Below are 11,965 nucleotides of genomic sequence, written 5' to 3'. Positions count from 1 at the left end.
TCTCTTTCTCTCAAAGGAAACCTCTACAAATGTGTTGTGCACTGTAAATGACTATATGCATCTGAAGGGGTGTGTGTGTTTGTGTGTGTGTGTGTGTGTGTGTGTGTGTGTGTGTGTGTGTGTGGTCCAGCATTATGGCAAATTTGTAGTTCTGAATTCAGTTGATGACATATGACTGAGTGCTGTGGGCATTTTTTATTTTAGTCTCACCAATTATAAGGTTTCTAATTTTATTAGGAATTTTTATTTGTTTTTATTAGTTTTTTGTGAATAATTACAAGTTGTTCTGAACTGTACCTAGGGTGAGGTGGAGCAGATTGCTATGATGAAGCCTAAAGGTCAGACAGAGCATGATGAGGGCATGTTGGAATACCTGGAGGACATTATTGGCTCATGCCGCCTAAAGGAGCCCATCCAAACTCTGTCCCGCCGCATTGAGCTACTCAATGAGCAGAGAGGAGAGAAGGTGACATACACTCAGACAGTATCTCCTCTGCTAACCAGCTTTCCTTCCTATGTCCTGACTTTATTTGCTGTATGTTTGTGCAGTAGAGGTTAGAGTTTGAAGACTAAAAAACTATTTGTTTAGATGTTATTGTTTTGTTTGTTTTTTTGTTTTAATTTTTTTATTTAATTTTTGTTGTTGTGTAGCTGTGAAAAAACTAAGATAAGTTGGTACCAGGCCAGGTACCTCAGACATGATTAGTTGCATTGCATCTTGCACTATTTTCTGATTTTCTGTAAAAATCTGTGAGTAATGCATTAAGATTGTGCTTTATTATGTTGGCAAATTTCTTTTCTAAAAACTGTTACAGCTTTTATCACAATATTTATGTGGCAAAAATGATGGATATGCATTGCTGCATAAAATGTATGATTAGAACTTGCATTAAGCTTTTGTCACCTGATTTTAAACACGGCAATGTGTTCACTGTCCTAGCTTAATCGAGTTAAGCTAGTAGAGAAGGAGAAGAATGCTTTGGAGGGAGAAAGAAACAAAGCTGTGGAGTTTCTCACACTGGAGAATGACATCTTCAAACACAAGAGTCAGCTCTGCCAATATTATGTGTGAGTACACCAGCACCATCTTTCTTTTCTTTTCATGGCAAATTAAACGATTCTATAATCTCATTATAGCTCAGTGTATACTTGGCAGTACTATAGAAAAGGACAACATGTAATACATTCAAATTACAGCAGGATACAGCATGACCCTTCCTATTGTTGCTTGTTTATTGTGTAAATTATTAAATATAATCTCTCCTGGTTTTCCTGTTATCCCTTTACCATTAGACATGATCTGCAGAAGCGTGTGGTGGATAAGGAGCAGGAGAAACAGAAGATCTTAGATGATACCAAGGAACTCACAGAGAAAAATGCAACAATATCAAAGGAGATGAACAATATGAACCAAGAGCTCAAAAATGTGGAGAAGTAAGGCATTTTTTGTATTTCTTTCTCTCTGTCTAACATAGTTTAACATAGAAGGTTGCTAAATTTTCTAATTCAGTAATTTCGTGCTTGTTGTCAGGGCTTCTCTAGCCCTGAAACTTTTTGTTTAAAAACAAATTTCTAGTTCATGCCTGGATAAGTTTTAATTTTTTACTTATTTATTTTTTTATTAAGGGTATAAATAAATGTTGTTCTAGAGTAACACAGTTTCATCAGCTTTTGGATTTGATGATTCTATATTATTTTTAAACCTGACAAAATAAATGTTTAAGTGTACAGGCTGAAAATACTATGAAGATGATGTTATGCCATATTATGAAAACTGAGCATATTAATCTATATATATATATATATATATATTTTTTTTTTTTTTTTTCCAATATATTTTCAGATTCTTACTTATATCTCAGTACCCAGTAAACATGTCTTTGTTCTACCAGGAAACAACATAAACTCAACAAGTACGTTGAGACCCAGAAAGAGAAGTTCACCCAGCTGGACCTGCAGGATGTTGAAGTTCGCGAGAAGATAAAACACTGCAAGAGCAAGAACAAGAAACTGCAGAAACAGTTGGAAAAGGACAAAGAAAAGGTGTGTTGGCCTTTGAAATGTTGCACACAGTTCAACAACATCACTTAGCTGGTTACATTGCTTTAGTTGTTTGATTATTTCACTTGAATAGTATCACAGTGGACATACCCTTAATATGTCAGAAAAGCTTTACTGTAGCCATTTTTTCCTAATTTAAGATAAATGCCCATCAACAAATACAAACTTGCAAGTCAAGATAAACAAGGACTACTGGTATGACACTCCTGTGCTACTGTGTTTATTTTGTCCAGTGGCCAGGAGAGAAACATGGGCACTAAAAATACAATTTCCGCTGCTTATAGAAAACACAAGGGCTGTTGGTTTGAGGACTACACAAAAGGCAATTGCTTTACAGAAGCCCACCTATGTAAGCGATAAATGATTGCTTGATTCAACAACTACATATCTTTTATCTGTATCTTATGGTTATTTTTCTCAAGTTAATGTACTACACCTGAAAAGATGTAAAATGTGTGTGAAAGAAGTACAGACAACGTGAGTGTTTAAACAAAAAAGCCTAGAGATTCGTAGTTTTTTATTTTTTCTTACCTTTAATTTTTTTTTCTTTCTTCAAATGAATGGATATTATCCATAGAAAAAAATAAGACCTGCATAAAATAATAAATCAGATTTCATTGCAGGAAGGGCTATCTGGTCTTAAGTAGCCACCAGGGGGCTGTGAAGTAACACATAAGTAGATTGTTAGTGTGTGTGCTCTGTTTCACTGTTAATCATGCTCCTGTCTCTTAAACTAATGTTTCTTTAACTTGGCTTCTCATTTAACTTTTTCACACACATCTACAGTTAAGAATTCCCATATAACTCCATAGGTACATCTTCTCATCCCTCTCTGCTCTAAAACATTATCTGCTTCACCTACAATGGCTGTGCTCTGGAAATGTCTTGGTCAGAGGGGGAGCTGGGCAGAGACCTCTGGGGAACAGTGTTCTGCTGTGTGGTAGTCAACTATGGCCTGGCTTGTGTAACACTCCCAGCAGCCACATTCACATTTCACCCGCAGTTCACCCTACAAAACATAGACTATATACACACACACACACCACTCCTTGCCTTGTTTCAGCCCTGCCAAGCAGCAGACTGTTGAGCCAGTCTTAACCAGGGCTTTCTCAGTGCTGAATGTGTGTTTATAGTTGATTACAGTTGTGTGTTTTGGCGTGCTACTGAATGTGTAGCACAGTTGCATGTAACTGGCAGTGGCAAGAAACTCATTGAGTTCATTTTCTTTTTACAACCTCTTGTCTCCTAAATTCATTTTCTCCCATCATTTTACTCAACCTAAAGTGAAGAGTAAGGGTGTGTCTTGAGATGTGTCCTCAAGTTGAACCTTGGCAGGTGTAGCCACTGTTGCTTAGAATCTAGGGTGCAACAAATCTCAACTTTTGTGTGTGTCTGTGTATGTGTATGCATGCACGTTCTCTTGTCTGGTTCATCTTTCAGCTAGAGGAAGTGCGCAGTGTACCAGCCAGCAGTGAAAAGGCCATCTCTGAGGCAACAGCTCGCAAGGAAGAGCTAGAGAAGCAAAAGGTGAAAGAGGAGGAAAAACTTAAGGAGGTGATGGAGAGTCTGAAGGAAGAGACCAGTGGTTTGCAACAGGACAAAGAGGTGTGTGTGTGTATACACTTTGGTGTTGGTTGATTTTGTTGCACACTTTGGCCATCTTTAGATGGTAAACATGCATTGTGTAAATTTGATCTATTTTGCAAAACTTACCTCTTGTTCTCCAGACTAAAGAAAAAGAGCTGATGGAGCTCAGTAAGGCTGTAAATGAGACCCGTTCTCGTATGGACCTGGCTCAGTCTGAGCTTGACATATACCTAAGCCGTCACAATACAGCTGTAACACAGCTCAACACAGCCAAGCAGACACTTCAGACAACCTCTGACACATTGCGGGAGCGCCGTTCTGCTATCAAAGACCTGGAAGTCAAAATACCCCAGAAGGAACAGGAGCTCAAGAAGGTAAATATGGGATGAGATTTCTTTCTTTAATCAAGAGCATAGTTTTTCAATTTGAAAGCATACTTTAAAGATTTCATGTTCAGAATTTATACTTTTTTTTTTCTTTCTCAAAACGTCTTCCTTGCACTCAAAATGTCCCCACGTGCACTCAGATGTGCTCTGTTCTTGTTCAAATCTGTATTTGTGCTCTCAGCTTTACTGTTCATCGCACAGATTTAATATTCTTCCACTCAAACCTTTTTCCGCGCTCAAAACGTTTGCTTACAGAATCTTACGCTCACAGTTGGTTATTCTGCATGAACCAACTATCAAAAATCACAGGCCTGCAACTGACCAGTCACGTAATGGGGAAGATGGTGACATATTGACTGGTGACTGCATGATTATTTACATTTCTATTCCTTTATAGCAGGTTGTAAAGGTCCGGGAAGGCGGCAGCCGGGAGCTTCTTGTCTGTGACCACATATTGTAGATAAACGGCACAATGCTGCAGCGCTTCATACTAACTAAGCCTGCACAAATGTCAATGTTTTAGCGTCCTCATTCTGACCCTCCCCCTTTACGTGATAGGTCAATTCCAGGTTGAATTCTATTGGGTGGTGATTTTTGATAGGGTAGGTGGTGTCATTTGTTTGGGCTTCTCCTTGAATTGCTTTTTCCCTTTTCTCTGCAGGATGAGGAAGAGCTAGAGCAGCTCATGAAAATGGATAATGAGGCTAGGGAAGTGGTGAGGGAAATGAGGCAGAAGGTGGATGAAGCCAAGAGCTCGCTGTCTTCCAACCGCAGTCGAGGAAAGGTCCTGGATGCTCTCATGCAGCAGAAGAAGAGTGGCAGAATCCCTGGCATCTTTGGAAGATTGGTAAAAAGCTGTTATAACATAAATATACTAAGATACTTTACTTATTTAACTTGAATCATTCATTTACTGGAATAAAAAGCAGAAGGCTTATTTGTTTTTTGTGCTTGTAGGGCGACCTTGGAGCTATAGATGAGAAGTATGACGTGGCCATTTCCTCTAGCTGTGGTGCTCTGGACAACATTGTGGTGGATACAATTGACACAGCTCAGAGATGTGTCACATTCCTCAAAGAACAGAACATTGGTGTTGCCACCTTCATTGGTCTTGACAAGGTAAAGATAATAAGGGCGGACATTACTGATTTAGTCTGTTTATCTTTTTTTTATTTATAAAATATACGTGTATTTACACGCACACAGTTTCAGTAAATTCCTCTTTGTTCTCCATTCTCAAGATGAAAGTGTGGGAGAAGAACATGGCTCCCATTCGTACTCCAGAGAACAGCCCTCGTCTTTTTGACATGGTGAGAGTGAAGGACGAGAGCGTGCGACCAGCTTTCTACTTTGCCCTTAGAGACACCCTGGTGGCCCAGGACATGGAGCAGGCCACAAGGATGGCCTTCCAGAAAGACAAACGCTGGAGAGTGGTCACCCTGAAGGGACAGATAATTGAGATGGCAGGTGCGGTATCCCATTTTTTTCTGTCATAACTTTAACCTGCTCTTATTCAGTGAATACAATACAAACATAAATTCCAGCTTTGTTGCAAATTTTTATTGATGCCATTTTTGGTGCGCACTTCACAGGAACCATGACTGGAGGAGGAAGAGTACTGAAAGGCAGGATGGGTTCTTCTATTGGTACTGAAGTCTCCCAGGTGGAGGTGAGTGGGGGGGTGCATATCAAGGCTGTTGTGTATTGTATAGCTTGGAGTAGAAAACTAGTTCTAACTAGCCCAAAATTCAGCATGATGCATATCTGGTTTTAATACAAGGAATGTCATCCTATGTTTTGCCTCACAATGTGAGGGAGATATGTTTTACATTAGATAAAAAATCTAACCAAATTAATTATGTTCAAACTTCATATTGCTGGTTTAGTTTGAACTAATGGCTTTCACCCACTCTGTGAAAACATGTTTATTTAATTTGCACTTGATGAGAATCAATGAATGCTTGTACAGCAGTGATCCTTCAGAGCAGAACATCTGCATTTGCGCACATTGCACCGGAAAGCAATAACAGTATATGTGTTCAATAATTTCACTACATCTAATTCTAAGTAGGTGAAGAAAAAATACATTGCATACATCATCACTGATGTCTTGGCAAAAGGGAGTAGGTTTGCATTACACACAGATGTGATCAGTGCCAGAGCAATACTTTATGTAATAATAATTTATAACAAGATATGCTCATATTTAGCAGGATGTCTTATAAGAAATGGGCACATTATCTAAAACCTGAAGGGGAAAAAAGTAAAGAAGTTTTATTAGTTTTGTAAACTGTTTAAAGGTTTTATGTGTATAACTAGCATGCTGTTGAAGTACACTATTTCAGTATTTAATTCTATTTTTCTGTATTCAATTACTGTATCCTTCAGACTAAGTCAGTGTAAGCATAAGCTATAAGTACATTGACAAACTACAAGATCATCCTTTAATCCATTATAAAACTGAAAATGCAGACATTTTAGTACTTTCTCCAAATGAGAAAAAGAAGCTTCATAAATTATTTCAAATTAATGCTGTAAGCTAGGAGCACAGCAATTTATCATATTCATTTTATTTTCTTAGAAGTCATTCTAGGGGCTTGATGTATAGGGTCTTGCTATCTGATAATCACCACAGCATGCAATTAAGTATGAAACATGATGATTTTCGTGTGTGTTCTGCAGCTCGACCGTATGGAGAGCAAGCTGAATGACAAAGTGTTGAAGCTGCAGGGCTGCCAAGAGAGAAGGCTGCAGCTGGAAGAGAACATCCAGCGCCTGCGGCCGCAGCTCCGTGACATGAGGAACACTCTGGAAAAATATTCCAACAGCATGACTGTACAGCAAACTCACCTCTTCCCTTTTATGCACTGTGCTTCTGTCTCACTCATTTGGCCATATTGTGATCTAAATAATAACTTCTATTATTCATTGCCAACCATAATATGTGACAGTATTAACTGATGAAAAAAAAAGACCTCACTCTTAGCAAGTCTGTCTGTGACCGAGTATTTTCCATCTTTTCTTCCCTCAGAGTCTTGCTGACCAGGAGGCTCACTTGAAACTTCAGATCAAGGAACTTGAGGCCAATGTGCTGGCAGCTGCCCCGACAAGGCCAAGCAGAAACAGATGGAGAAGAGCCTGGAGGCTTTCAAGAAAGGTAGAATCCTCCTGTAAACTGTAAAAAAAAATAAATAAAAAGGTTGTTGTTCATTGTTTTATTAAATTCATGTTTGATTTCTTGTTAGACTAACATTTGTTTAAAAAAAAGCATTTAATTAACATTTCCATTTTAATCTCTCAGAACATATAGCATCAGACGATCTGTGCCAAATCTGAGTGTTGTTATTCCCTTATTCTTTTCTCACCTTTTCTTGTTTTGACAGATTATGAGACCGCATCCAATAAGGCCGGAAAGGTGGAAAACGAGGTGAAAAGACTCCACAATCTGATTGTTGACATCAACAGTCACAAGCTAAAAGCTCAGCAAGACAAACTTGACATGGTCAACAAGGAGTTAGATGACTGTTCCTCCACCATAACAAAAGCCAAAGTGGCCATAAAGACAGCTGACAGGTGAGTAAATAATACATATTTAAGCTCTGTAACTGCTCTGTAAAAGCTCTGTTTACACGTTTGTGCATTGTTTAAACAATCAGAAATGGCATATGGTTTTCTCTCTTCTGTCAAACAGTACAATAGAAATAGTGCTTAAACGCTGTTACTACTCGCTGTATACTCCTCGCTGGTAATGTGCTCCTTACATTACTCCTCTATTATCAACAGTGTCAGTGTAAGCTAGCTGTTCACTGTGATAAAACAAAAACAGTTCTTGTAAACATGTAGACAGGACAGTTGCTCTTTAGTAGGCCCTCAGTGACAGTTTAGATTCACAAGAGTGAGCCTGACATTACCAGTATTTTTTCATTCACATGTTGACATGCCACCACTAATGCTTTTTCTCTTCTTCTTCGTCTTCAGGAACCTGAAGAAATGTGAGGAGAGTGTGACTCGTGTGCAGGGTGAGCTGGAGGAGAATGAAAAGTTGATAACTGAGCTTACAGAGCAACTGAAGAAACTAGAAGATGAGGCTGGAGAGATCATGAAGGCCTGTCAGGAGGCTGAGGTTGGCACTGTGTATTCACTTTACTTTTGAGGCCTATTGTTTTAATGTTTTATACATTTTCACAGTAAGACTTCTAAATATGTGCTTTACTCATATCTCCAAAAGTGGTAGTTTCCTGTTTCAAAAAAACCTGGATGCTATTTTTTTGCAAGTTTATCTACATGTTGTAATTTAAAAAGAAGTCAACGATTTCTTTAGGATTTCTGAATGTTATAATAATAACTCATTATTGTGGACTGTGGTTTCCAGGTTTATTAAAAAGTATATTTCTAAAGTTAAAGCATACGTCATTGTGAGGACCAGCATGGGGTTAAGACTGGGTTTTAGTGGTTACAGCAAAGGGTGAGGCAAGTTAGTCGTGAGGGTTAGGTATATTGTGAGGCAATACATTTGATAATTACAATTGAAACAGAGTAGATAAGCATGGCCTAAGCAACAGTAGGGGAAGGGATGTATTTATGTCAATGGAGTGCCTCACAATGACTGCTATACAAGAATGTGTGTGACAATATAAATGAGCTTTTGTCCTTTAGGGCTGGCCCTTCCTGAGGTGCAAGAGCAGTATCAGGGGGTGCTGAAGGAGATAAAGGTCCTGCAGCAGCAGGAGCATGCACTGCAGGAGGAGTCCCTCAGTGTTCGTCTCCGCATTGAGCAGATCGAGACCACAATCACTGAGCACAACAATAAGATCAACACTGGCAGAAAGAGGTGTGTGTGTGTGTGTGTGTGTGTGTATATTTTTGTAATTACTGATGTACATATAAATATATTTTAGATATAATCTACTGTTGATTTTTGCGATGTTGAGTGTTTTATGTGTATTTCACCAGTAAATTCAATTATTATATTTATTGAGTTATTGAAGTTACAAATGCTTCTGCTTCTGTGATTGTCTAACGTGCTTGTCTGTTGTGACTCTCAATTGCTGTTGTTCTTCAGGCCACTAAACTGTCCCTTCATACCATCGAGGACAAGCCAGCAGAGGAACTTCCTGCATACACATCAGCTGACTTGAAGAAATCTCTGATCCCAACGTCATTATCAACAAGATGATCACATTAGAGACCCAGTGCAGTCAGATGAAGCCTAACCTTGGGGCCATTACTGAGTACAAGAAGAAGGTAAACACAAATGTTAACATCCTGTTACTACACACAACAGAGGCTCATAGATTTGATTAATTACACAGGAAATAAAGACCAAAAGTCATGTGATTGAATGGACCTGCTCAACAGTTGATAACATTAAACGTGATGAGTGATGGGCAAAATCATTAAGGAACACTTTGAGCAATGTTGTTGTACGTGTTTGCAGGAGGAGCTGTACCTGCAGCGTGTGGCTCAGCTGGATGAGATCACTACAGAGAGGGACAAATTCAAACGTGCCTCAAGGACCTGCGCAAACAGCGCCTCAATGAGTTCATGACCGGGTTCAACATGATCACCAACAAGCTGAAAGAAAACTACCAGATGCTTACCCTGGGCGGTGATGCAGAGCTGGAGCTTGTGGACAGTTTAGACCCCTTCTCTGAGGGCATCATGTTTCAGGTAACAGACGAGGAAAAAGGAACACATGTGCCTGCAGCTCAAAGACCACTGGCACGTTTTGCTGATCCTGTTGACTACATGCAAATGCTGTGCTTTTGTTTGTCTAATTTCTGATTCTGACTTTCTCTAGTGTGCGTCCTCCAAAGAAGAGCTGGAAAAGATCTTTAACCTGTCAGGAGGAGAAAAAACCCTCAGCTCCTTGGCTCTGGTGTTTGCACTGCACCACTATAAACCCACACCGCTTTACTTCATGGACGAGATAGATGCTGCTCTTGACTTCAAGAACGTCTCCATTGTGGCCTGTTACATTTATGTGAGTATAGACCTGAGTGCTGAAATTATGTGTATATATAATATAATATTATATAAGAGTAGAGGAAGTCGTCTTTATTGAACACTAGAAATGATGCATTTAGTAATCAGTCAGCTTTGAATCAGCAGATGTAGGAAGACAGTGATTCAACTCAACAGCATCAGCCACTTCATTTTCTCCACTGTGGAGATAATTAGTGCAGTAATCCCTGACTCATAGAGCCCAGTGTTTCTGTTTCTGTTGTGTAACACTGAAATAAAGATGTCAGAAGGATCACCTGTTTTGGAAGCTTAATCAGAAAGTAGTAAGCCTTTAACCGTCTGTCTCCACTGTTAGGGTTTACTGATCGACAGGACCTCAGCAGCTGTTTACTGATGTAATATTCCACTGAGATGGAGATTAAATCGGCCTCATTAGATCACTAATGTCTGCTTCTCATCTCTGTGCAGGAGCAAACAAAAAACGCTCAGTTCATCATCATCTCCCTGAGGAACACACATGTTGAGATCGCTGATCGTCTCATCGGCATCTACAAAACTCACAACACCACCAAGAGTGTGGGAATCAAACCCCAAAACCATCGTGTTCAAAGAGCACGATGCTGTCACTGCTTAAACGTGAAGAATCGTCTCCTCTGTTTTCCTCTCCTTTTCAAACAACCGTGTAAATATTTTTATATCTTTTAAACTGGTCCTTTACAAGGAAATGCTGCTATTCTTTATACTATCAGTACCAATAAAAACCTTTTTTAAATGCAGTCACTCTATTTTGGTCAGTTAGTGTTTACTGGCACCTTAAATACAACGTTGCAGTTCAAACATATGAGGCAAGGAAACAAATTAAGAGCCCTTGAAGCCCTGAAAGATTTTTCTAATTTGGTCAAACAAATAATTTTTAAATGTGATTTTAATGTTATGTAACTTTCTAACGTTCGGTCGTTAACTTTACCGTCCTAATGATAAAACCAGCCAGAAGGCATGACGAGGCAAGTATGGTTAAAATAGACAGCAGATAACTAAGTACAGCTTGAGCAAGACCAATAAGGGTCATGACTTAACATGTGCACACAGGTAATGTAGCAGCATGAACACACACACACACACCACACTTCACACTACAGAGACAAGTGTTGCAGGCAGCAGTTAATTGAAGTCACTTCAACACTAAGTGATGTGGACCACACACTGCTACAAAAACAAAGCTAATTTATTGTAACATTTTTGAAATGCTGTAATTAAGGCAGTTTAGAAAAGTGCAACAGGTTAAGTAACATTTGTTAGAAAGAGTTGACATGTTCTTGAAAACACCTTTTGTTCAGACAGTGATGCACATTTGATGCTCGTTTTCATGACAACTGGTGTTTCAGTATGTGCTTAAACTAAAAGCTGGTAAAACCTTCCTAAAGGCTTCACCGATTTAATAAAAAAAGAGCCGGGATCTAACAAGCAGCCCGCTACAGTCAGGCTATTAAATGTGGGTGTGTTAAAGGCACAGAGAGGCAGCTGCTCACAGCATCACCGTAACATGATCTGTGGAGGCTTTAAGTCAGGTCCACTGTGTGTCTGGTTCCACTCAGCAGCTCTAAATTCACATGCTGCTCCAGTCACTAAACAGTCGCGTGTAAGGAGATACGCATGTAGCTGTGCTGATGTCCTGAGCTCTCTGACACAACGGGGGAGCTACTCGAACATCCAGCTGCACACTGCGAAAGGTGACTTCAGAGTCTCGGCACCGGTTTGACATTTAAGGTTTCCACACTGAACGCCTACAATAAATTCTTATTAGTGAATATAGACTAAAACACCCCAAACAGCAAAACAATACTCATCGATGATATAGTTCAATATATTAAAATAACGATTTTCAGCTACAAGAACTGTGTATTAATGCATTTTAACATTCTGTGCAGTTCTCAAGCACTGAAGCGGAGCTGAGTCTGCACAGGACC

At 39.3% G+C, this 11,965-nt stretch overlaps 1 pseudogene; it reads left to right on the top strand.

Moving 5' to 3' along the window:
* LOC113171684 overlaps window positions 1-10,648 on the top strand; it is a 12,146-nt pseudogene extending 1,498 nt beyond the window's left edge.
* Window positions 10,649-11,965: the final 1,317 nt, after the last annotated feature.

The sequence above is a fragment of the Anabas testudineus genome, chromosome 13 (assembly GCF_900324465.2).
Source record: "Anabas testudineus chromosome 13, fAnaTes1.2, whole genome shotgun sequence".
NCBI lineage: Eukaryota > Metazoa > Chordata > Actinopteri > Anabantiformes > Anabantidae > Anabas > Anabas testudineus.
The sequence above is the reverse complement of the archived record's forward strand: the minus strand, read 5'-3'. Positions and strand labels throughout refer to the sequence as shown.